At 44.8% G+C, this 24964-nt stretch overlaps 1 protein-coding gene across 1 annotated transcript in view; it reads right to left on the bottom strand.

Annotated features, from left to right (window-relative positions):
* PLS1 (plastin 1) overlaps positions 1-17867 on the bottom strand; it is a 218038-nt gene extending 200171 nt beyond the window's left edge. Inside the window, exon 1 of the mRNA XM_073579103.1 lies at positions 17847-17867. The gene's annotated coding sequence lies outside the window, so the exon portion shown is untranslated. The remainder of the gene's footprint in view (positions 1-17846) is intronic.
* Between the last annotated feature and the right edge of the window lie 7097 nt (positions 17868-24964).

The raw sequence follows: 24964 nt of genomic DNA, 5'->3' as shown, positions 1-24964 counted from the left end.
TGTCCACTACGACCCAGACCACGGTATTACCCTTGGAAGGGGGAAGGTTGGTGATGAAATCCATGGACAGATGAGTCCATGGTCTCTCAGGAATTGGCAGTGGTACCAATTCCCGGCCGGCCGGTTATGGGGAGTTTTCGCACGGGCACAAACCTCACACGCAGACACCAACATCAGAGGCTAAAGAAGACCACCAGAATGTTCTAGCAATGGCCTTCCGGGTTGCTGAGATCCCTGGATGTCCACCCAGAACTGAGTCATGGAACTCCTGGAGGACCTTGAGACGAAACTGAGCTGGCACAAAAAGTTTATCCACCTGCTTAGCTGGAGGTGCAAGAGCCTGGGCTTCTCGAATCTCCCATTCCAACACATTAGAAACCACTGCCACCACCACCCCAGGCTGAAGAATGGAGGATGGAGGTTCTGGGGGGGGACACCGGATCAAGACTGCGTGACAACGCATCCGCTCTGATATTCTTGGATCATGGTCGAAAAGTGATCGAGAAGTTGAATCGGGAAAAAAAAAAGTGACCATCTAGCCTGTCTGGGAGTCATCCTTTTAGCTGACTCAATGTAAGCTAGGTTTTTGTGGTCCGTGATTACCGTTATAGGATGAACAGCCCCCTCCAAAAAATGCCTCCATTCTGCAAAAGCCAATTTTACGGCCAGAAGTTCCCGATTCCCCACATCATAGTTTCTCTCCGCAGGGGAGAACTTCTTTGAGAAAAAGGCGCAAGGTCTTAAATTGGTCAAAGTGGCGGGTCCCTGGGACAATACCGCCCCCACCCCCACCTCTGAGGCGTCTACCTCACCAATAAATGGTTCAGAGGGGTCCAGTTGGATAAGAACCGGGGCCGACATGAAACATTTTTTCAAAAACTGAAATGCCGCTACCGCTGCGGTTGACCAATTCTTGATATCGGCCCCCTTTTGAGTCATGTCTGTGAGGGGTTTAACCACCTGTGAGAACCCCCTTATAAATTTCCGATAATAATTAGCGAACCCTAGGAAACGTTGAAGACCCTTCAAATCACACGGTTGAACCCACTCGAGAATGGCCTACACCTTATTAGGATCCATGCGATACCCTTCAGCAGACACGATGAACCCCAGAAAGGACAGTTCCTGAACAAAAAATAAACATTTTTCAAGTTTAGCAAACAGACAGTTCTCCCTGAGCCTTTGGAGAACTGCCCGAACATGACCAATGTGAGTCTGTTTATCAGGCGAGTAGATTAAAATGTCATCCAAATACACCACCATAAAACGTCCAATCAAATCGGAGAACACATGATTTATGAAATTTTGGAAGACCGCTGGAGCGTTGGTCAGGCCGAAGGGCATGACCAAATTTTCAAACAACCCTTCAGTAGTGAGAAAAGCGGTCTTCCATTCATCTCCGTCCCGGACTCGGATAAGGTTATACGCTCCCCGTAGATCTAATTTCGAAAACCACTTAGCTCCGGACAACTGATTGTATAAATCAGGAATAAGTGGAAGGGGATAAGTATTCCTCACAGTTATTTTATTTAACTCACGAAAATCGAGGCATGGGCGCAAACCACCGTCTTTTTTTTTTTACAAAAAAGAACCCTGCCGCCACAGAAGAAACAGAAGGACGAATATGTCCCTTACGGAGGCTCTCGGAAATATATTCCTCCATCGCAGCCCGTTCTGGACCCGAGAGGTTATACAGGCGGGCTTTGGGCAATTTAGCACTTGGAACCAGGTCAATGGCACAATCAAATGGGCGGTGTGGTGGTAAAACCTCAGCCTCTTTTTCGGAGAAAACGTCAGTATAATCTATCAGGCACTCCGGAATGCCTTCTAGACCCACAGACGACACAGACACAGAAACAAGACATTTCTCAGAGCAATAGGGACCCCATTTAACAATATCCCGAGATTCCCAATTAATCACAGGATTATGCAGCTGTAACCAGGGGAACCCCAACACCAGTCCCGCAGGCAGGTTGTTCATTACAAAACATGAAATACGTTCCTGGTGTAAGGAACTCACTTTAAGGAGAAACTCTTCAGTACAAAACACAATGTCATTCTTAACCAGTGGTGTTTTGTCAATAGCAACAAGGTGAATCGGAGTCTCCAACCTAACTGTCCCTAACTTACACCTGGCCACCAAGTCAGAGTCAATAAAGTTCAATGATGAACCGCAATCCACGAAGGCAGAAGTGGATGTGGAGACACCCCCACAACAAAGTTCCACTTGAAATGACATTTTAGAAAATGCAGAAAAGGGTACCTGAGAGCCTGGGTGACCTCCACGATAATCACCCGGGCTCAGTCGCTTGTTGGTTAGTGGCCGGGAGGGGCAATCCTTTTTCCCATGTCCAGACTCGCCACTGTGAACACAGAATTTTCTCACGTGCCGTTGTCTCCTTTCTTCCTCCTTAAGGTTGATGGTTCCCATTGCCGTGATTTTCAATGAAGAACTGGCTCCCCTTCCTTGGGAGAATAATGATGTCTCGGTTTGTATCACTCCCCTTGCCCGTAACCTGCGATCCATTCGGACGGCCTGTGTCATAGCTTCCTCCAGGGCATCAGGTGGGGGGTGGAGAGCCAAGGCGTCGTTCAGATGCTCAGACAGGCCTCTACGGAACAACCCCCGGAGAGCGGCGTCGTTCCAGCAGACCTCAGCAGCCCAGCGTCTGAACTCTGAGCAAAACCACTCGGCTGAGTGTTTCCCCTGGCAAACATTCATCAGCCTGTCCTCAGCCATACGCACCCGATCAGGCTCATCATAAATATGCCCCAGGGCCTCAAAAAATGCATCCACAGTCATACGCTCAGGGGCCATGATAGGAAGGGAGAAAGCCCAAGCTTGGGGGGCTCCCCTTAACAGAGACATAATGACTCCCACTCTCTGACTTTCATCCCCAGAAGAGTGTGGTCTTAAGGAAAAAAAAAGCTTACAGCCCTCCTTGAAAACTCTGAAGTCATTTTTATCTCCAGAAAAGGTATCTGGTAACTTCACTGGAGACTCAGGGGAAATTAATGTAACATCCCGAGCCCCCAATGAAAGAACCCCCTGCACAGTGTCAGCGATCAGCTGCTGAGACTGAGCCAGGACTCTTTGTTCTCCAAAGAGTTTCTGAGACATCTGCGTCAGATGCTTAACCTGATCAGAAAGTGTGTGCATAGGATCCATCACACACACAGGTGAATGGGAGCAGAGAAAAAAAAATGGTATGGGTCAGTTATAATGTCAGAGACACCGCACTGCACTTGCTCATAGAGCCAGTGCGCGTGTCCTGAGTACAGAAGCAGTGCTAAAAGTTACCTGGGGAGCAGGGCAGCAGAGGTGACCAGGCGTGCTTCAGGCTAATAGTGTCAGGGTCCAGTCAGCGCTGGAAAGTAAAGAGGCATAGGACCTGCGGACACTGAAACTGAATAATCTGCACGGGACCTATGGTCATGTGACTGCAAGGGGGCGGGGCTTAGCGTCCTGTATTCAGATAGGACAGGACACCACACAAACAACTCAGAGTCAGGCAAAACAGAGGTCACAGCAGTACGGGCAAACGATGTACAGGAGGGACAAACAGACGGGTAGTCAGACAGAGCCAAAGGTCATACACAAGAGGGCGACGTGGTACCAAGGGGACAAGCAGAGAGAAGTCGGGTCACAAGCAGAGAGTCATACACGAGAGGTAGCGCAGTACAAGAGGGTCAGGCAGAACTCATAACAGGGACAGAACCAGATCACAACCGAACAAGCAAGCAAGATATCAGGCACAAGGCACACGTATACAAGAGGTCACTTAACTCAGCCGAGGGCAGGAGTATAACTGACACCGGACCCAGGTCCAGTGAACACTAAATAGCCTCCTGCTGCCAGAGAGAGGCAGCACAATTAACCCATAGTCTAACCAGGACGGGTCAAAGCGAAATCCCATCCTGGATCATGACAAGTTGGAGGCAAATTGACAGTTGCCAGATGTGAACAAGGGGGACTTAAAGAATGAGAGCGATGGCGCCAAAGAGTATATACCGTTCAGTTGCTAAGGTGGGGCCCTGACATGGGATACTCACCACACACGGGAATATGAACACACCCACAAAATGCGCCACACACTACCACGTGCTTCAACACATATACCACCCTCAGCACACATTTCACCACACATACACCAACCTTGCCACACAAAAGTCGCCACTCAAAACTCGCCACGCTGTCCAGCTGTTTAAAAGATGAAAAATAAGCTGTGATTGGTTGCTATCAGCAGCAGTTTTCTTTGTAGACAGTTGTGGTAACTGAGGCCTATTATTCTTATCATTTCTATGGTGTTATTGTCCTTCTGTAAAGCTAGAAATAACACAATTTATTACCGTGCCAACACAGACCACCCTCTGACACAGACTGCAGGGGGAGCCCAGTATCACACAGGATAGGATTAGATACACAGCTCAGCAGTCAGTATCACACAGGATAGGATTAGATACACAGCTCAGCAGTCAGTATCACACAGGAGAGGATTAGATACACAGCACAGCAGTCAGTATCACACAGGATAGGATTAGATACACGGCTTAGCAGACAGAATCACACAGGATAGGATTAGATACACGGCTCAACAGACAGTATCACACAGGATAGGATTAGATACACAGCTCAGCACACAGTATCACACAGGATAGTATTAGATACATGGCTCAGCAGTCAGTATTACACAGGAGAGGATTAGACACATGGCTTAGCAGTCAGTATCACACAGGAGAGGATTAGACACATGGCTCAGCAGGTAGTATCACACAGAATAGGATTAGATACACAGCTCAGCAGACAGTATCACACAGGATAGGATTAGATACGCAGCTCAGCACACAGTATCCCACAGAATAGTATTAGATACACGACTCAGCAGACAGTATCACACAGAATAGGATTAGATACACCACTCAGCAGTCAGTATCACACAGGATAGGATTAGATGCACGGTTTTTATGTGTAATATAATCATTATAATTTGTTATAACTAACCACAGTTGGTTATTATGCCCAGGCAACGCCGGGCTCTTCAGCTAGTATGTATATATATATATATATATATATATATATATATACAGTGGGGAAAAAAAGTATTTAGTCAGTCAGCAATAGTGCAAGTTCCACCACTTAAAAAGATGAGAGGCGGCTGTAATTTACATCATAGGTAGACCTCAACTATGGGAGACAAACTGAGAAAAAAAATCCACAAAATCACATTGTCTGTTTTTTTTTTCATTTTATTTGCATATTATGGTGGAAAATAAGTATTTGGTCAGAAACAAAATTTCATCTCAATACTTTGTGATATATCCTTTGTTGGCAATGACAGAGGTCAAACGTTTTCTGTAAGTCTTCACAAGGTTGCCACACACTGTTGTTGGTATGTTGGCCCATTCCTCCATGCAGATCTCCTCTAGAGCAGTGATGTTTTTGGCTTTTCGCTTGGCAACACGGACTTTCAACTCCCTCCAAAGGTTTTCTATAGGGTTGAGATCTGGAGACTGGCTAGGCCACTCCAGGACCTTGAAATGCTTCTTACGAAGCCACTCCTTCGTTGCCCTGGTGGTGTGCTTTGGATCATTGTCATGTTGAAAGACCCAGCCACGTTTCATCTTCAATGCCCTTGCTGATGGAAGGTGGTTTGCACTCAAAATCTCACAATACATGGCCCCATTCATTCTTTCATGTACCCGGATCAGTCGTCCTGGCCCCATTGCAGAGAAACAGCCCCAAAGCATGATGTTTCCACCACCATGCTTTACAGTAGGTATGGTGTTTGATGGATGCAACTCAGTATTCTTTTTCCTCCAAACACGACAAGTTGTGTTTCTACCAAACAGTTCCAGTTTGGTTTCATCAGACCATAGGACATTCTCCCAAAACTCCTCTGGATCATCCAAATGCTCTCTAGCAAACTTCAGACGGGCCCGGACATGTACAGACTTAAGCAGTGGGACACGTCTGGCACTGCAGGATCTGAGTCCATGGTGGCGTAGTGTGTTACTTATGGTAGGCCTTGTTACATTGGTCCCAGCTCTCTGCAGTTCATTCACTAGGTCCCCCTGCGTGGTTCTGGGATTTTTGATCACCGTTCTTGTGATCATTCTGACCCCACGGGGTGGGATTTTGCATGGAGCACCAGATCGAGGGAGATTATCAGTGGTCTTGTATGTCTTCCATTTTCTAATTATTGCTCCCACAGTTGATTTCTTCACTCCAAGCTGGTTGGCTATTGCAGATTCAGTCTTCCCAGCCTGGTGCAGGGCTACAATTTTGTTTCTGGTGTCCTTTGACAGCTCTTTGGTCTTCACCATAGTGGAGTTTGGAGTCAAACTGTTTGAGGGTGTGCACAGGTGTCTTTTTATACTGATAACAAGTTTAAACAGGTGCCATTACTACAGGTAATGAGTGGAGGAAAGAGGAGACTCTTAAAGAAGAAGTTACAGGTCTGTGAGAGCCAGAAATCTTGATTGCTTGTTTCTGACCAAATACTTATTTTCCACCATAATATGCAAATAAAATGAAAAAAAACAGACAATGTGATTTTCTGGATTTTTTTTTCTCAGTTTGTCTCCCATAGTTGAGGTCTACCTATGATGTAAATTACAGGCGCCTCTCATCTTTTTAAGTGGTGGAACTTGCACTATTGCTGACTGACTAAATACTTTTTTTCCCCACTGTATATATACATACACACTGCTCAAAAAATAAAGGGAACACTTAAACAACAGAATATATCAGAATATAACTCCAAGTAAATCAAACTTCTGTGAAATCAAACTGTCCACTTAGGAAGCAACACTGATTGACAATCAATTTCACATGCTGTTGTGCAAATGGAATAGACAACAGATGGAAATTATTGGCAATTATCAAGACACACTCATTAAAGGAGTACCAATGCTTTCTGGCTGATGTTTTGGTCTCTTTTGAATGTTGGTTGTGCTTTCACACTCGTGGTAGCATTAGAAGGACTCTACAACCCAAACAAGTGGCTCAGGTAGTGCAGCTCATCCAGGATGGCACATCAATGCGAGCTGTGGCAAGGTTTGCTGTGTCTGTCAGCATAGTGTCCAGAGGCTGGAGGCGCTACCAGGAGACAGGCCAGTACACAGGAGATGTGGAGGGGACCGTAGGAGAGCAACAACCCAGCAGCAGGATCGCTACCTCAGCCTTTGTGCAAGGAGGAACAGGAGGAGCACTGCCAGAGCCCTGCAAAATGACCTCCAGCAGGCCACAAATGTGCATGTCTGCACAAGCGGTTAGAAACCGACTCCATGAGGATGGTCTGAGTGCCCAACGTCCACAGATGGAGGTTGTGCTCACAGCCCAACACCATGCAGGACGCTTGGCATTTGCCACAGAACACCAGGATTGGCAAATTCACCACTGGCGCCCTTTGCTCTTCACATATGAAAGCAGGTTCACACTGAGCGCATGTGACAGATGTGACAGAGTCTGGAGATGCTGTGGAGAGCGATCTGCTGCCTGCAACATCCTTCAGCATGACCGGTTTGGCAGTGGGTCAGTAATGGTGTGGGGTGGCATTTCTTTGGAGGGCCACACAGCCCTCCATGTGCTCACCAGAGGTAGCCTGACTGCCATTAGGTACCAAGATGAGATCCTCAGACCCCTTGTCAGACCATATGCTGGTGCGGTTGTCCCTGGGTTCCTCCTAATGCAGGACAATGCCAGACCTCATGTGGCTGGAGTGTGTCAAAAGTTCCTGCAAGATGAAGGCATTGAAGCTATGGACTGCCTGTTCCCCAGACCTGAATCCGATTGAGCACATCTGGGACATCATGTCTCGCTCCATCCACCAACGTCACGTTGCACCACAGACTGTCCAAGAGTTGGCGGATGCTTTAGTCCAGGTCTGGGAGGAGATCCCTCAGGAGACCATCTGCGGCCTCATCAGGAGCATGCCCAGGTGTTATAGGGAGGTCATATTGGTATGGCTGTTTACAGGAATATTAAACTGAAAATTCCCTCTTGGAAATTAGGTCCTAGGTTTATTTGTCCTGATAAGGTGGTTGCCGTAATTAACCCTTTAACCATTCGTCTTGGAGTTCTAGGAGGCAAGAACTTTGGATTCCAGTATGATTCGCTGCTCTTTACAATACTTGGTGCACTGGAAAGGGTATGGACATGTGGAGAGGATGTGGGTATCGGCAGTAAACTAATTTGGTCCTTCCATGCGGCCCATCCAGATAAACCCAGTCCCAAGCATCCAGTGGTCTCTTGTAGAAGGAGGGTACTCTCACAAGGGTGTCACATCCCCCTGGAAGATCTGGAGTTAGAAGCTCTTTATAATACTTGGTGCACTGGAAAGGGTATGGACATGTGGAGAGGATGTGGGTACCGACAGTAAACTAATGTGGTCCGTCCATGCGGCCCATCCGGATAAACCCAGTCCAGAGGGTCCAGTGGTCCTTTGTAGGAGGATACTGTCACAAGGGTATCACATCCCCCTGGAAGACCTGGAGTTAGAAACTCATGTCGGGTAATGAATTGGAGTCTTCTGTAGAGATGGTTTGATTTATATCCTATTTTAAATGGATTTCCTTTCCTTCAGTGCCCAAAGGGTTAAGTAGTCTTTCCATGCTGGCTGAGACCGTACAGCCTGTTTGTTCTCAGCTGCATCTGCTTATCATTTATTCCCTCTGTATAGTCTGGCTCTGGACATTTCTTCCTTGCCAGTGGGGTGGATTGGAGTAGTTGTCTCCTGGTCCCTATCCCTCCCTGTCTCTATTTTTGGTGTGTGCTTTTGAATAATAGTGGCTTTCTGTTATGCCTGTTTTGTCCTAGAATCTTGTTTACCTTACATTTCTGTCTCATGCCTCTTGATGTGGGAGAGGGGACAGATAAGGCTTTAACTGGAGTATAGTAAGGACTTGGCACTCAAAAGGGAAAATTGAATTTAACAGTTCCTTTATTGTACAAAGCATCCAGTTCAAAAATTCTTGAACGTTTTCAGTATTGAGAGTCTCCTACAGCATCTGTACACGCCCGGACACAGACACAGCACTATTCCCCTGCACTCACGTGCCTTTCTAACCAGCGCATCCTCTCCCCCCGTGGCACACATACCTGGGCAGGACATACTTCCTCAAACAGTACCAGTCCCATATCAGGGACACAAGCCTGCTATGCACAACATGTGGCATATCCTCTAATTAAATCTCAGATCATTTTACCAGGACCTTTGTCAGTCCCAATTCTGAAATCCAGTGTTCCTCTACTGAAAACAAGGTTATTATCTTCAGTATCTGCTGCTTACCAGACGCCTCTTATTCCAGACTTTTAGACCAGATATTCAGTACTGAATATTACCACACAGGCCAGCTGTCTCTTTAATGATATATGGAATTTTCCATTACAGCTCCTTTCAGTTAAATCAACTGTGAATTTCCTTTTTTGATGAAGGTCAATTGTACGACCGAAAACGTTCAAAGAATTTTTTAACTGGATGCTTTGTACAATAAAGGAACTGTTAAATTCAATTTTCCCTTTTGAGTGCCAAGTCTTTACTATAATCTATAATGGATTGGATACCCTACTTGTGCACTGTAATATCCACACGTTATGAAGAATTCAAGGTATTAAACTTTAGATATGTTTTATTCTTCGTCCTCCAGCACACAGCATAACAGTTGCATTCCCATGCTACCCAGAAGTGAAACTGAAACTTCCCTTCTCATCCCTCTTGTCTCCACCCCCCAAGTCCCATAAGTCTGGCTTGCTTAAAGAGACAGATCTAATTATTATACATTACATCATCCCCTTTTTTTTTTCTATAAATAACCCATATTACTGATAAATGCAACAACATGAAAACGTCCAAAGAAATCATATGTCCGTTTTGTCTTACTTGTTCAATTCCAAAACCAGAGAAACAAACAACAAAAAAAACAAAACTGTAATTACACTTCTTCAATAAGCCTCGATGGAGCTCTTCTCTCTCGTGTAGGATAACGTCTGGGCTCATTGAGAGGGTTCATTATTGATGGACCAGCTACCTCTTGTTGGTCCTCTCCACCATCGGATACCAAATCTTCCACCAAAGAGAGTTCATTGTCATCATTCTGCAGTATGACTTTAAAATATGAAGAATTTCGCGTTATGGAGTGTCCATCTCGTTCAGCTGTGATCATGCTGCCTTTCCTTTTAGTAACATAATATTTTGCAGGACCATATACAGGTGAGGTCTTGTTGGTTGGTCTTTGACGTACCACCACGACATCCCCTCTTTCGATGGCACTTGACTGTGTCCTTCGCCTTCTGTCTGCATAACGTTTCATGGCTTGTTTGTTGGAGAAATTTGTGGATCTCACTGAGGAGTCACTCGGTCGGGGATGGCTGGTCACATCAGGGAGACGTATACGCAGGGTTCTGCTGAACATTAAATGAGCTGGAGCAGCATTAGTAGTGGAGTGTGGCGTATTGCGATAATTACGCATGAATTTGTATAATGACTGTTTCAGTGGGATGTGCTCCAGACTCGCTGCCTTGATACGTTTCCCCAGAGTGCGCATAAAACGTTCCACAATTCCATTGGTTTGCGGCCAGCAAGGTGTGATTTTCCTGTGATTGAATCCCAAGTATTCAGAAAATTGTGTAAACACATGTCCATTGAATGGAGGTCCATTGTCTGTTTTGACCACTCTTGGAATACCATATGCCGAGAAAATGTCGTCCAGCTCTGGTATAACATTATTAGCAGATGTTGAAGAGATAAATGAAATGACAGGGTATCGAGAATATTCATCAATTGTTACGAGAATGTATTGGCCATTTGGCAATGGTCCATATATATCGACTGCCACTTCCTCCCAGACAGCAGTGGGTAACGGAGACATTTGTAATGGCTCTAAGGTTGATGATGGAGTGATTAATTGACAAGTAGAACAGCGTCTAATCTTTTCTTCCACCAAGTGATCCATATTTGGGAACCACACTTTTTCTCTGAGTAACTTCTTTGTGCCAACAATTCCTAAATGACCTTCATGTGCTATCTGTATGACTAAGTTATGCAAAGTCTTAGGTACAACTAGTTTGGTACCTCGAAGAAGGAGGTGTTCTTCAGTGACTGATAATTCCTCACGTACGTTTGAGAATAGTTTTAACTCTTTCAGATCAATCTCAGAATCAGGAAATTTTTCCTTTTGAATTTCATGCCACCTTCGATTTTGGATTATTTGTATTAGGGCACAGAGTGTCTTGTCTGTTGTTGTTTCATTTATAAATTGATCAAGAGAAAGTGCTTTTGGCATGGCATGATCTGTAACAAAACGTAGGTATTCTTCAATGGAGGAATGCACAGGTATATCATCATTAGTAGGATGTCTTGAAAGATAATCAGCCGGATTGCTGTATTTTCCAGGTTTGTGAACAATTTTATAGTTGTAGTCCTGTAGACGTAGGCCCCATCGTTCAATTCGTGCAGGCATTTTAGCTCTGGGATTTCCAAAAATTGTAAGAAGTGCTTGATGATCTGTGACAATGGTGAAGGGAGCTCCATAGAGAAATAAGTGAAAGTGTTCACATCCCCAGACAACTGCCAAGCTTTCTTTTTCAGGTTGAGAATATTTTCTTTCAGTGTTTGTTAAGCTCTTACTTGCATAAGAAATGATGTGAGGATTTTGATTGTGATCCTTGTACTGCGCTAGAATAGCACCCAGTCCCACGGGACTGGCGTCCACAATCAGTTCAGTTCGAAGAGCTGGATCAAAATAAGCCATAGTGGTTGTCGAGCAGAGTTCATTTTTAATTGTTTCAAAAGAGGCCTGACAGTCTTGAGACCATTGAAAAATACAACTTTGTTTTGTAAGTTCCCGTAGTGGATTGCTGATTGTTGAAAAATTCGGAATATATCTAGCACAGTAACTTGCCATTCCAAGGAAAGAACGCACTTCACTGGCATCCTGTGGAATTGAGGCAGTTCTGATAGCTTCCACTTTCTTGGGGTCTGGTTGTACTTCTTTTGCCGAGAAGATGTGACCATAGAATTCTAATGAACCCTTGTCAAACTCGCACTTCTCTTTGTTTAAAGTGAGTCCAGCAGAAAGCAGACATTCGAAGATAGCATATAGAGCACGATTATGCTCAGCTTGAGTTTTACCAAAAACCAATATGTCATCACTGTAATTAAAGGCATTTGGGATGTGTTGAATGACACTCCTTATTGCATCCTGAAAAATTTCTGCTGCTGAGCAGACTCCAAAAGTCAATCTTTTGTATCTTCTGAGGCCCACATGGGTGGAAAATGTGGTCAAGTATCGGGACTCTGGACTCAGTTCTAATTGATGATATCCCTTATTGAGGTCGAGCTTTGAGAAGACGGTGGCTCCATTTAATAAATGAATAATGTCATCAATCGTAGGTGAGATATGTCTTTCCCTCTGGATAGCGGTGTTGGGCAGGCGCATGTCAACACACAGTCTCACTTGATCAGGAGTCTTTGGTTTTGGAACTACCACAAGTGGAGAGACCCACGGAGTGGGACCAGTAACAGTTTCAATAACGTCCTCATCCATGAGCAATTGGAGTTCCTTTTCTACCTTCTGTCTCAGGTGAAATGGAATACGCCTGTGAGGCTGGGCTACTGGACGAACATCGTCATCCACATCAAGGTGTACTTGAGAGTCCTTTAGTTTTCCCAAACCACTAAATAGGGAGGGAAAGCTGTTCACCATAGTTTGTACATCCATATCCGCAGGGTCAGTTATGGTATGAATAATCTGGATGAGCCCTAGCTCCAAGGCAGTGTGATAGCTGAGAAGACAGCCTCCCGATCCTTGTAATGTGTGGAAAGTGGTTTTCTGCCTGTTTTCTTTATATCTAATTTCAGCATCAAATTGTCCCATTATAGCTAGAGGTGTTTTAGATCCATAAGGAAAAATTTTAGTCTGCACTTGTTGTAAGACGGGCCTTGTTTTCAATTGTTCATATGTAGTGCCATCTATGATATCCACTGAAGCTCCTGTATCTATTGTAAAGGTAATGTCAGTGTTGCAGATTGAGAGTGTAACACAGGGAGACTGTACTGAACCAGTGACAGAGGTAGTGAACACATAGTTCTCAGTCGCAGACATTTCTTCTGTGTCCTGATTTATCACTTTTACATCTGCAGATTTTGTCATAGGCAGCGGAGGCTTGTAGTGCGCTGATTTGCAAACAGCTGCAAAATGATTCCCTTTTCCACATTTACTGCAGGTTTGTCCCATAACTGGACATTTGTTCTGGTGGTGAGGGAAATCCTGTCCACATCTATAACATTTCTTCTGTTTCTGGGCTTGTTTGTCTGGTAAATTTTTCTGTTTGAGATTATGCACATGTAATTTATCCCCATTCTCCATTACGGTAGCCTGATGATCTGCTATTTCTATAGCACGGGCCATTTTGAGCAAATCATGTAGAGAGATATCCTGCTGCAGAGCCTTACGCCTTAGGTTATTAGACGAGCAGGTGACAATTATTTGAGTTAGGATTTCATCATCTACATCTGTAAAGGCACATCCATGTGCTAACTCTTTCAGCCGTGTGACATAAGTGTCTATGGACTCTTCTGGAAGCTGCTTGGCAATCCTGAATTTATATCTTTCATATCTGATGTTCTGTTTGGGGTTGAAGTAGCCAGTGAGAGCTTTAGTGCAGTTGCTGTATGTGTCTGTTTCTGCTGCAGGTAACGTACTGTATATGTCATAGACTCCTGTGCCTGCACAATGCAGGAGCAAAGCTCTCTTTCTTTTCTCCTCCTTTATGTCCATGGCTTCTAGGAAATTCTCAAATCTGTTTAGCCATTTTCTCCAGTTATGGGAGAGATTAATGACATCAGTCATATCAAATTGTGGGAATGTGTGCAAGTAGTCAGCCATGATAGAGTCTCTCAGTGGTGCTGGCGTGTGAAGCGGTAAAATATAGTCTGTACTCACAGCAGTAGGTGATTATATCCCATCCTCGTCGCCAGTTGTAATATCCACACGTTATGAAGAATTCAAGGTATTAAACTTTAGATATGTTTTATTCTTCGTCCTCCAGCACACAGCATAACAGTTGCATTCCCATGCTACCCAGAAGTGAAACTGATACTTCCCTTCTCATCCCTCTTGTCTCCACCCCCCAAGTCCCATAAGTCTGGCTTGCTTAAAGAGACAGATCTAATTATTATACAGTACATGCACCTCCCTCTCAGTCACCGAGTGCTGTGTTTTTTCTAATTTGGAGTATAGTAAGGTCAGAGACACGGGCCTCTCTACCTTCAAGAGTACCCCTGGGACAGGGACAATTAGGGTCCCAGTTTCAGGGACAGTTTGAGGCCCCCCATACTTACCGAATACCGCCATAACATGACACTGATATAGTGACAATTAGTTAGCTAGTTGCTAGTGGTCATAACCATGGATACTTAAGGTCCTGCAATGCCTGCACATGAGACAAGAGACATAGCGAATCAAAAACTATACTCCATTTCTAATTGGAGGTATTTGCTAATATTATTATTATACCTATTACATATTGGGATAGGATCTTGGAGACGCAAACACTGATTTAAGCAATTAAAAGATGCTCAAAAGCCTGAACATGTGAACAGGAAGTCTTTTTCTATATAGAAATGAATAGGAAGATCCTTTGGAGCATTTTCTGAATGCTTTTTAAGGCGGTTTTTCGGAGAGGGACCCACTCTACCCCGATTGAAAAAAGAAAACGTGTAAACATACTCCTGGAGCAACGTGCGGTTGTTATGACACGAGAGCCGGGCTCTCAATATGTTTCCAACTTTGGACATATTGAACATCAAGAGGAAGTCAGGGCTGCGGCCGCTCTCATTTACTATTGATGTTCAATATGTCCGAAGCTGGAGACAGTGATGCCAACGCTGATTGGGCACTGGGGTCACGTGTCATAACAACAATATGAGAGCCCTAAGAATGCGAGTACCAACACAGCCAGAACAGCATGGCACGGGAGGTGAGTAAAAGCTTTTTTATTGGTGCCAAACATTTAGATCCTAGTAGTGGACAACCCTTTTAAGAGAGATATACAATGGTCAGTGAAAATGGGAGAATGACCATACCATGCTTTTACACCTGAAAAAGCAAATTATAAAAATCACTGGAAACTTAATAATATTCCTACACTTGAGAGCTTGTCTTCTACTTCTAAATGTGAACAGCAGCTACACTATTATTACTGATTGTCAGAGGAAGTGAAAGAAATCAGTGTAAGTACAACCTTGTACCCAACATAAAGAGAATATACTGGGAGGTCCGGATGCAACAAAATATTTCTGCCACAGATTGTACCACCAACCTGCAGCAAATCTACACCAAAATTTGCAATTATTACATATGAATTTTACTGCATTGTGCTGTGGATTTGACACCTACACATCGATGTGGTCAAATCCCAAGTGGAAATCCACTCATTTTCCATCACAGAATGAGCACACTGCACAATTTAGCAAACATATGAGTTTCAAAACCCCATCCACATGTATTGTATTTTATTTAAATGTAGCAACATTTTTAATCCAAAAACATATGTTTACATTACTCCAAGCAAAGAAAGTACTATAAAGACTGTTACAAAATATATTTCACATGTAGGTGGCAGAAAGATGATCTCAAAGAAATTACACTTGATTTTTTAAAAACTGTGCAAAAAATGAATTTTTTATAAATAAAATGGAAAACAAAAAATAAATCATAAAATTGCTAAACATTAGATCAATAGCCTAGATATGGCGTGTGCATGAGATTTCTTAAAATTCTTCTGCATTTTCATGACATGGGAGCATCCACTTAAGATAATATTCACACGCTGAGTATTTGCTGCAGGTTTTACTGTGGAAAGTTCTGCATTTGTCCCATTTAGCTAATGTTTTTAGCCTGGGGGGGGCAATATCCCTGGCCCCTTACCAAGCTATTGATATCAGCCCACAACTGGCTGTTTAGCCTTTGCTTGTAAGAAATTATAGTGGGACTTTAAGTTATTATTTTTCTAGGGTCTCCCGTAACCTAACCAGTAAAGGCTAATCAAACAGCTGTGAGCCATTATTAATAGCCTGGGAATCTTTTTTTATATTGGCCCCTTTCCCAGATTTTTTACATTAGCCTCCAGTGGTCAGCTTTCCCTCTGCTGGTTATGAAAATTACAAGGGAGCCCATGCCATTTTTTTAAAATTATTTAATACATGATGTACACAGCGGGTGCTCCCATCATGGGTGCCTGGTCGCGCTGTTCTCTGGGACACCAGGCGACAATGATGAAAGCTGCCTTCAGCACCTGGTGCCTGGGAACAATGTGAACTGTAAAGCTTTTCCCAGCGGTTCATGATTGCTCTGAGCTGGGAGAGATTAGCGCTAGGCACAACAGGCAGGCAGTTAGCAACTACCTGCTTGTAAGTTCTTAGGCCAATAAGAAAAAAAAAATAGTTCTGTATAACCACGTTAACATTTTAGCAGTTTTTTCTTAACACAAACAGTAATAACATAAGATACAAAATTACAAAGGTTTTTAAACAGGAGGGAAAAAAAGAAAATAATAAAATGTTTATGGAATAAAAACATGTGCATAATGCATGAAATATGCAAATTGCCTCTTTAGAGAGGAAGAGGACTAGAACTCTAGTGCCATCTATTGGAAGTGGCAATCCTAAAAGTCAATATTGACCCTTTAATGAGCCTTGTCACATGATTTAGGATAAAAGATAAACCCAAGTCATATGGCAAGGCTCGTTAAAGGGTCGTTATTGACTCTTAGGATTGCTACTTCCAATTTGTAAAGATAAAAGAAACCACAAAAGTGCGCCCATAGGGCCTTACCAGTGCAGATATAATGAATATAAATTAAATTGTGCAGGGTACTCACCCTCAATAGTTGTGTAAAACCACAACTACTGTATGTGCTTAGTCACATGCAATGAAGCTGCAGCAGGATGGTGTAAACAGACAGCGTCTGCTTCCATTACTCAAGGAGGAGATCCCAAGAGGGAAAAAAAACACCAGATTCCCGCGCTGCTATATTTCAACCATCAAATAGAGGAAATCCAGTAGATTGTAGAAATTGGTTCCAATATCAGTACTTTATTTATGGTACATACAGAGACAACGCGTTTCGAGGTCCATTCAGTGACCTCTGCTTCAGGTCGAATGTACAGGAATCCTACAATCTACTGGATTTCCTCTATTTGATGGTTGAAATATAGCAGCACGGGAATCTGGTGTTTTTTTCCCTCTTGGGATCTCCTCCTTGAGTACTTCCAATATGTGGCACTAGAGTTTAAGTCTTCTTCCTCTCTGAAGAGGAAATTTGCATATTTAATTTCCCAAAGGAGCATTGCAAGGCTTAAAAACCTCCTCACATCGGCATGCCAGGCTTGGCATATAACTCTTCACAAGGAAAAATGTTACCCCTTGGATCCTAATGCATGAAAGAAAACAGCAAAAAAGCCATACCTAGGATATACTACAATTTTGAAGAAAAAGAAAAAAAAATTAAAAATTGCAAACCTTGTGAAAAAAATACAATAATGCAGTGTATGTATTACACTATATTTTCTTACTATGGCTGCAGCAAAAAAAACTGACACATTGAAGTGAATAAAGGTTCCTGCATCATCCAGAATAAAGTCCCTCATTTCCTCTCCTTGCTGTTACTTCTAGCCTCCTCATGGTGCCTCCTCTGTCCTCACTATCTACTTCCTCAATCTTAGCATCATGCAGGATGCTCTGATCCTGTAAATAATTAACGTTACACAGCCATTTGCATACAGGGCTGTCGATTACCAGTGTAGAACACAAATATGGCCACGAAAAGTTTTTTGTAGACTTACTTGAATCCTTGCAAATCCTTCATGGGATAAAGTTTATTAGGGATGCTGATCAGCGTTAGGTTGGCAGCTCCTGCGCCTTGTGTGCCTACACCTGCACTCGGCTGGTAACCTGCTACCTGAGGGGCATTCCCCGGGTCCAATCATACTGCAGGGACAAGACAGACGGGCAGGGCTGATCAAGCACCATTTCACATGATTGGCAGTCACCAAGGATCAGGTTGCAGTGACGTGCCTTTTAATGTCCTAGTCACCATGGTGATCTGTAGACGCTGGTTATACCTCTCTCTGCAAGCTGTGCTGCAGCGTACAAGACCATACAGTAGCCTAGAAACATCAGTGCAATGATGGGAGTGCAAGATGGAAAAGCATCATTAGCTGACAGCTCACTGTACAAAATGAAATCATGCTATACAGTAAAAAATCCACAGCTACATCATACCCCCTAATTTACTTACAACCGTGTTACAGATGTAGGTGCTGTGTAAGACAGTGTAGCAGGGAGACACGTAAGACTTATAGGATTCACACTGCTCAGTGCCAAGGACGTGCGCTATTGCACAGGCTGGGATCATGCAATACATTCATGTGGTGCGAGTCGATCTACAGGACCGTGGCCATTGGTCATGCCAGTGATCTGTGTCCGCTGACGGTATCTGAGGGTCTTTTTCTAAATAGCCGCGCTGGCATGATTTGATTGGTGCGGTGTGATGTCCATGTGACGTTGCGCCAGGCAGGCTAATCCTAGGGTTCCCATCTAGCGGCCACAGATGTCTGACAAGGATAATGGACTTGGTTATGCAAATCAATTCACACCAACTAAACCTAAAGTCACACAGCAGTGTAAAAAAATTTGCTCTAATTCTCATCCAGAAAAGTGGGACACGTGAAATCTGTATGGTATTCCATATCTAACGCGAGTGAAATCCACGTGTGCGATTACACTATGTAACACAATTTTTGTTTCTGGCTTCCAAGTGTAATATTTCAACTGATTATATTTAAAGACTACGGAAAAAAAGACAACATTCAGCACAAACTTTGATTTTATGACAAAAGGCCAGAAAAATTTCGTCTTTATTGTGTAAAAAAAAAGGAAATTATTATATTTTCATTCATGCAGTCTGATAAAAAAAAAACAACACTTGCAAGGTAAATAGACAAAGACAGTCAAAAATCACTCAAAAAGGTTCAGAAATGAGTACTTTTTCTAGATTTGCGAGTGTACTGCAAATCGCTTTCTCGAAGAAGCCCCCAAATGTAGTCCCCCATCATGTTTTCGTTATACTGTCCTTGGTAGCGACATTCAAAGTCCAATATATCTTGATGAAAGCATTCGCTGTGCTCCTCTGAGTAAGCTCCCATGTTCTCCTTGAACTTGTCAAGATGAGCGTCAAGGATATATATGGCTTTTGTGAGACATTCTGCATCCCATTATGGCGTAATTCTTTATGAGATTCTGAACCAACTGCACATAGTTTTCAGGCTTGTGATTATCCAGGAAGCCATGAACCAATACAACGAAACTGTTCCATGCCCCTTTCTCTGACCTGTTCAGCAGCTTGGCGAACTCGTCACATTCTATGATCTTCTACATCTGCGGTCTGAGGAAGATACCAGCCTTGACCATTGCCTCAGACAGCTTTGGAAAGAGATCTTGGAGAGCTGCTGACTCCTTGTCAAGAGCCGTGACAAATTGCTTGATGAGGCCTAACTTGATATTCAGTGGTGGCATCAGCATCTTCAGAGGTTTTTCCGTCAATATGGCCATGTGAGGGCTTATTTTTTGCGGGATGAGTTGTACTTTTGAATGACACCATTGGTTTTATTGCATGCAATCCGTATTCAATCCGATTTTTTCACCAGTGTATTTTTTTTATTCCATATTAAATTAAGGGTCTGTTTGATCCTAACCCTATGAAAACACACCCGCTAATGTTAGAAGTTCGGACCACATCCATTTGGGTGGGAAAGCCAAAACTACCTCATCCTTGTGGCTGTACTGTATGGAGCCTTTTTTAATATGTACTCTCATTTGTACTGAGTGGGTCCTTTTAAACTGGGTGAGTGGCGCAAAGTCATCGTGGATCCGAGGAGGCATCCCAAACAATGATCTATATTTTCACTAGCAAAGAGGCTTCAAAAGGCCACTTCTAGTGACTGCATTGGGGATGTACCGGCGCCATTCTGTCAAATTCATTCCTACTGCCGCATGTGGGTCGCCCTCCCAGGGCTGTGGGGTACTAGGTACCGGGCCCGATGAGCTTCAATGGGAGATGTCACGGCAGCTGGGACCCGGCCCGTGGCCCTGGGCGCCCATTACAAAAAGGGGTTGTTGTGGTGTGCTTATGGTGATGAAAGTTTATATGTGATTCGTGACGCCACCTGTGGTGTCCGGCAATGGAGATGTAAGCCGACGCTGCAGACAGATCCTCCGGGACAGATGGTGTGGTGCAGCAATGATGCCATAGCCCTCCACAGGCAGGGCTGTAGTCCCAGGGCAGTGTAGGTGAAGTGACAGTTAGATGGTGTAGTGTCAGGCGCAAGGGATGTAGCAGTGCTGGGCGGGTTGGCACAGGAATAAGTGGAGGACACCAGGGCATGTAGTTCCAAAGCTTTACTCACAGTCTATTGCAGATACAGGTGCCCGCATCCATGCCGTGTCCTCCGGGTCAGGAGCTCAGCCAACTTCCAGGCAAGATGAAGTACTCCTTTCCAACACTCCGCCAACATATGTGCCTTTTCTGAACATCTCCTCTTATAGCGTCTTTGAATGAAGTACTCCTAGTACTGAGTTACACTGGAGTTCCTCCGGTCAGATGTTCCTATGAACTCTACTTGTACGGCAGACAGCTGTAGCCTGCTTCGGGGACTCCTTACTACTAAGTCCCGGCTCACTCTTATGTTGCTGTTGTGCCCCCAAGTCTTGTGTGGGAATAAAGTGGTCACTACTTCTATTCCTCCGGTGTCTGCTGCAGGACCATTAGTATCCGTACAACCTTGGGGACCGGGCCCCGGCCTTGTGCAGAGAACTTGAGAAGGGTTCTCCTCTAACCCTAGTCCTTGTCCTCTTATTCTCCTCACATTCCATGCTAATCCTTCTTCCCAATGGAGAATCAAGCTTCCTTTCTCTGTCTCTTTCCTGTACTAGCAGACCCAGATCACTGTGGCCTGCTGAAGCACTTCCTTCTTCCATTCCTCTCACGGGGATCTACTCTGTCTCATACTCTGTCCTTCTACATCTTCACTCACTGACTGAATGAATGACTGACTGCTTAACTCTTCCCGCTCTTTTATGTAAACTAAACTCCACCCGCCTCCCAGCACGTTTCGTGTTCCAAGCAGGGAGCCACCAAGGGGTGCTATGCTACACTCCAAGCAGGGAGCCGCCGAAGGTGCTTTGCTACTTTGTGGTGTGGGGTGCAGGTGTTGGAGTGTGTTCAGGTGTCGCCACCTTAACAGGATGGTGGGGTACCACACCTCAGGAAGAGGTGCAGTACCTCTGTGGCGACTGAACCCTCAGGGGCGCCACACATGCGCTTTATCACGTTTGACCGGTTGTTGGAGAAGCTTCATATTGGCAAAACATTCATAAATATGAAAATGAGGCATTGTATTTCCACTGAGGGACGTCTTGTGCTCCCCCTAAGGTAATTGACTAATGCTGAATGTTAGGCCAGCATCACACTACAGTAGAATAAGGGCGAGTGCTATGCGAGAAAACATCGCATAGCACTCGGCCCAGTGTTAATCTATAGGGAAGCTCACATCACCGCTTATTTTCTCGGGCGTATTCAGTGTGCGTGTAAAATCGCAGCATGCTGCGCTTGTCATCGAGACTCGGTCGAGACTCGCCAATGCAAGCCTATGGGTTCAAGATTAAAAAAAAAAAAAGGAAAGCACTCAGACAATGCGAGTGCTGTCCGATTTTTACACACCAGTGTCCTTTGAGAAGCCGGCAAGTCATGTACCGTGTACAGTAATATCACAGAGTGACAGGTTAGAATAGATATACACATACAATACATACCGTACATACTCGTGTATAAGGCTGGTTTCACACTTGCGTTTTTTTTCGCGGTATTTTAGCGCTAAATAGCGCATGCGGTTTTTTTTCCTATACTTTGCATGGGATGCGCTTATGTGCGCATACACATGCGTTTGTACGCGTTTTTCCGCGCATGCGTTTTTTTGCGGTATGCGCTCGGGCGCACAAAATGCAACCTGTTGCATTTTTTGGGCGTCCGACTTGCCTCAAAAAAACGCATGCGCGCGCAATGCGTTTTTTTACAGCAAGACACCCATTATAAGTCTATGGTGAGCATATGTGCGCATTGGCATGCTTATGTATGCGTTTTTTTGCACATGCGTTTTTTTTACCATTAGTTTAGACAATGGAATTTAGGGGTTTGGGTTAGAGTTAGGGTTAGTTAAGGGGGTTTAGGGTTAGGGTTAGGGTCAGGGTCAGGGTTAGGGTTAGGATCAGGGTATGGTTTGGTTAAGGGTTAGGGTTAGGGTCAGGGTCAGGGTTAGGGTTAGGGACAGGGTTAGGGTTAGGATCAGGGTATGGTTTGGTTAAGGGTTAGGGTTAGGGTCAGGTTAGGGTTAGGGTTAGGGTCAGGGTTAGGGTTAGGATCAGGGTATGGTTTGGTTAAGGGTTAGGGTTAGGGTTAGTAAAGTCATGGTTTGGGTTAGTGTGAGGGGCCACCTAATGTTGGAAAAAATGCAAATGCGGTAAAAACGCACTAAAAACGCATACAAACGCATAAAAACGCTGCGTTTTTTTCATGCATGCTCATAAAAATGCTTGAAAAAAACGCAGCATCTGTATGCGTTTGTATGCGTTTTTTCAATGCGTTTTTATGCGGGAAAAACGCGCTGCAAAAAAAAGCAAGTGTGAAACTAGCCTCAGCCGAGATTTTCAGCACTTTTTTTGTGCTGAAAATGCCCCCTCGTCTTATACACGAGTCATTGTGCAGAAACCAGCGTGGGAGGAGGAGCCACAGCAGGAGCAGGTGGCTGGGACATCATAATCACTGTCAAAAACACCACACTGAACTTGCTCACTGAGCCAGTGCGCGTGTCCTGAGTAAAGCGAACTGTGCTCAAAGATACCTGTGGAGTGGGCAGCAGTCGAGTAGATGCGTACTTCAGAGCCGCAGGACCTGAAGAACGTGACTGCTAGGGGCGTGGCCTAAACTCCAGAGAGCTAGGAGCTGCAAGAGAACTCCTAGCAGGGTTAAATGCGAGACAAAGTTACCAAGGGGCATAGACAGGGAGGATAGTCAGGACGTAGCCAATGAGTCTTACACACAGATAGCTGCAAGGTACAAGAGGGGCGAGCAGAGAGTAGTCAGATCACAGGCAATGAGTCATACACAGAGAGGATAGCACAGTACATAATCAACAGGCAAACTCACAACGGGAAACAGAATCAGGTCAGAACCATATAAACAAGCTACAACAACAAACAGGCACAGGCACACAGAGGTCAGCACACTCGGCCAAAGGCAAAAGTATAGCTGGCATGGATTGGAGCTTCCCAGGGGTTTAAGAAGCTCTCCCAGAACCAGAAAGAGGCCACAATCATTAACCCCAGGTGTGCAGGTCAAAACCTGCACTGAGCTCCAGACATTAACCCCTGACGTGCAGCTCAAAAACCTGCATTGGGATCATGACAGTACCCCCCTCTCAACGGGGGGCTTCTGGACCCCCAGGCTTCCCCGGGTACTTGGCATGGAAAGTCCGAACGAGGCGATCTGCATGTACAGAGTGAGCAGGGACCCATGAGTGCTCCTCTGGTCCATATCCCTTCCAGTGGACCAGGTACGGCAAAGAACGGCGCACCCACCGAGAGTCCACATTATGTCCGACCTAATACTCCAAATGACCCTCCACCAGCACTGGAGGAACAACAGGCTAGGAGTCCTCTTTGACAGACCCTACAGATTTCAGCAGAGATTTATGGAACACATTGGATATTTTTAAGGAGACGCAACCTATATGCCACTGGGTTGACTATCTCCATAATCTCGTTCGGACCAATGAACTTTGATCCCAACTTAGCTGATGGTACCTTTAAGTTGATGTTACGTGTGGAAAGCCAAACCTTCTCTCCCACCTGAAACATGTCTCCCGAGGCTCTCTTTTTGTCAGCAAAATATTTGTATCTCCCCTGGGCCCGAGAGATATTACGCTGGACTTCAGCCCAGAGATTTTTTAACCGTTGAACGGACCCCTCTACCCCTGGACAACCGGAATCCACCCGTGAAAATTCCCCAAAATGCGGATTAAACCCATAGTTTATCAGGAATGGGGACATGTTGGTGGACTGACTCACCTGGTTGTTAAAAGCGAATTCCGTCAACGGTAACGCATCACACCAATCCTCCTGTCTGGCGGAGGTCAGACACCTGAGAATTTGTTCCAGGGATTGATTGCTGCATTTTGTCTGACCATTACTCTCCGGGTGATATGCCGACGAGAAGGAGAGTGAGATGCCCAATTTCATACAGAACGCCCTCCAAAATTTGGCCACAAACTGCACCCCTCTGTCAGACACAACATTCAGGGGTACCCCATGCAATTGGACCACATGCTGCACAAACAACCTTGATAATGTTTCTGCTGAGGGTAATGCTGCCAAGGGAATGAAATGGGCCTGTTTAGAAAACCTATCCACCACCACCCAGATCACGGTATTGCCCCTGGAAGGTGGAAGGCCGGTAATAAAATACATGGAAAGATGAGTCCATGGCCTATCAGGAACCGGTAAAGGCATGAGTTCCCCAGCCGGCCGGTTATGCGAGCTTTTGGAACGGGCACACACGCCACAAGCAGAAACAATTTCCTTGACATCGGACCTTAATGAAGGCCACCAAAAACCCCTGGCTACTGCCTCTCTAGAGGCCGTGATACCTGGATGAGCACTCAGCCTAGGCTCATGAAACTCCAGCAGAAGTCTAGGCCGCAATGAATCTGGAACAAACAGTTTATCCCCTGGCCTGGTTGCCGGAGCTAGGGCCTGAGCCCTTAGAATTTCTTGTTCCAACTCAGTTGAGACCCCTGCCACTACCACCCCTGGGGGAAGAATGGAGGACGGTGGCTCAGGGGGAGACACT

This window comes from Dendrobates tinctorius, unplaced genomic scaffold (assembly GCF_039654945.1).
Source record: "Dendrobates tinctorius isolate UK_male_01 unplaced genomic scaffold, ASM3965494v1 ptg000060l, whole genome shotgun sequence".
Classification (NCBI taxonomy): Eukaryota; Metazoa; Chordata; class Amphibia; order Anura; family Dendrobatidae; genus Dendrobates; species Dendrobates tinctorius.
The sequence above is the reverse complement of the archived record's forward strand: the minus strand, read 5'-3'. Positions and strand labels throughout refer to the sequence as shown.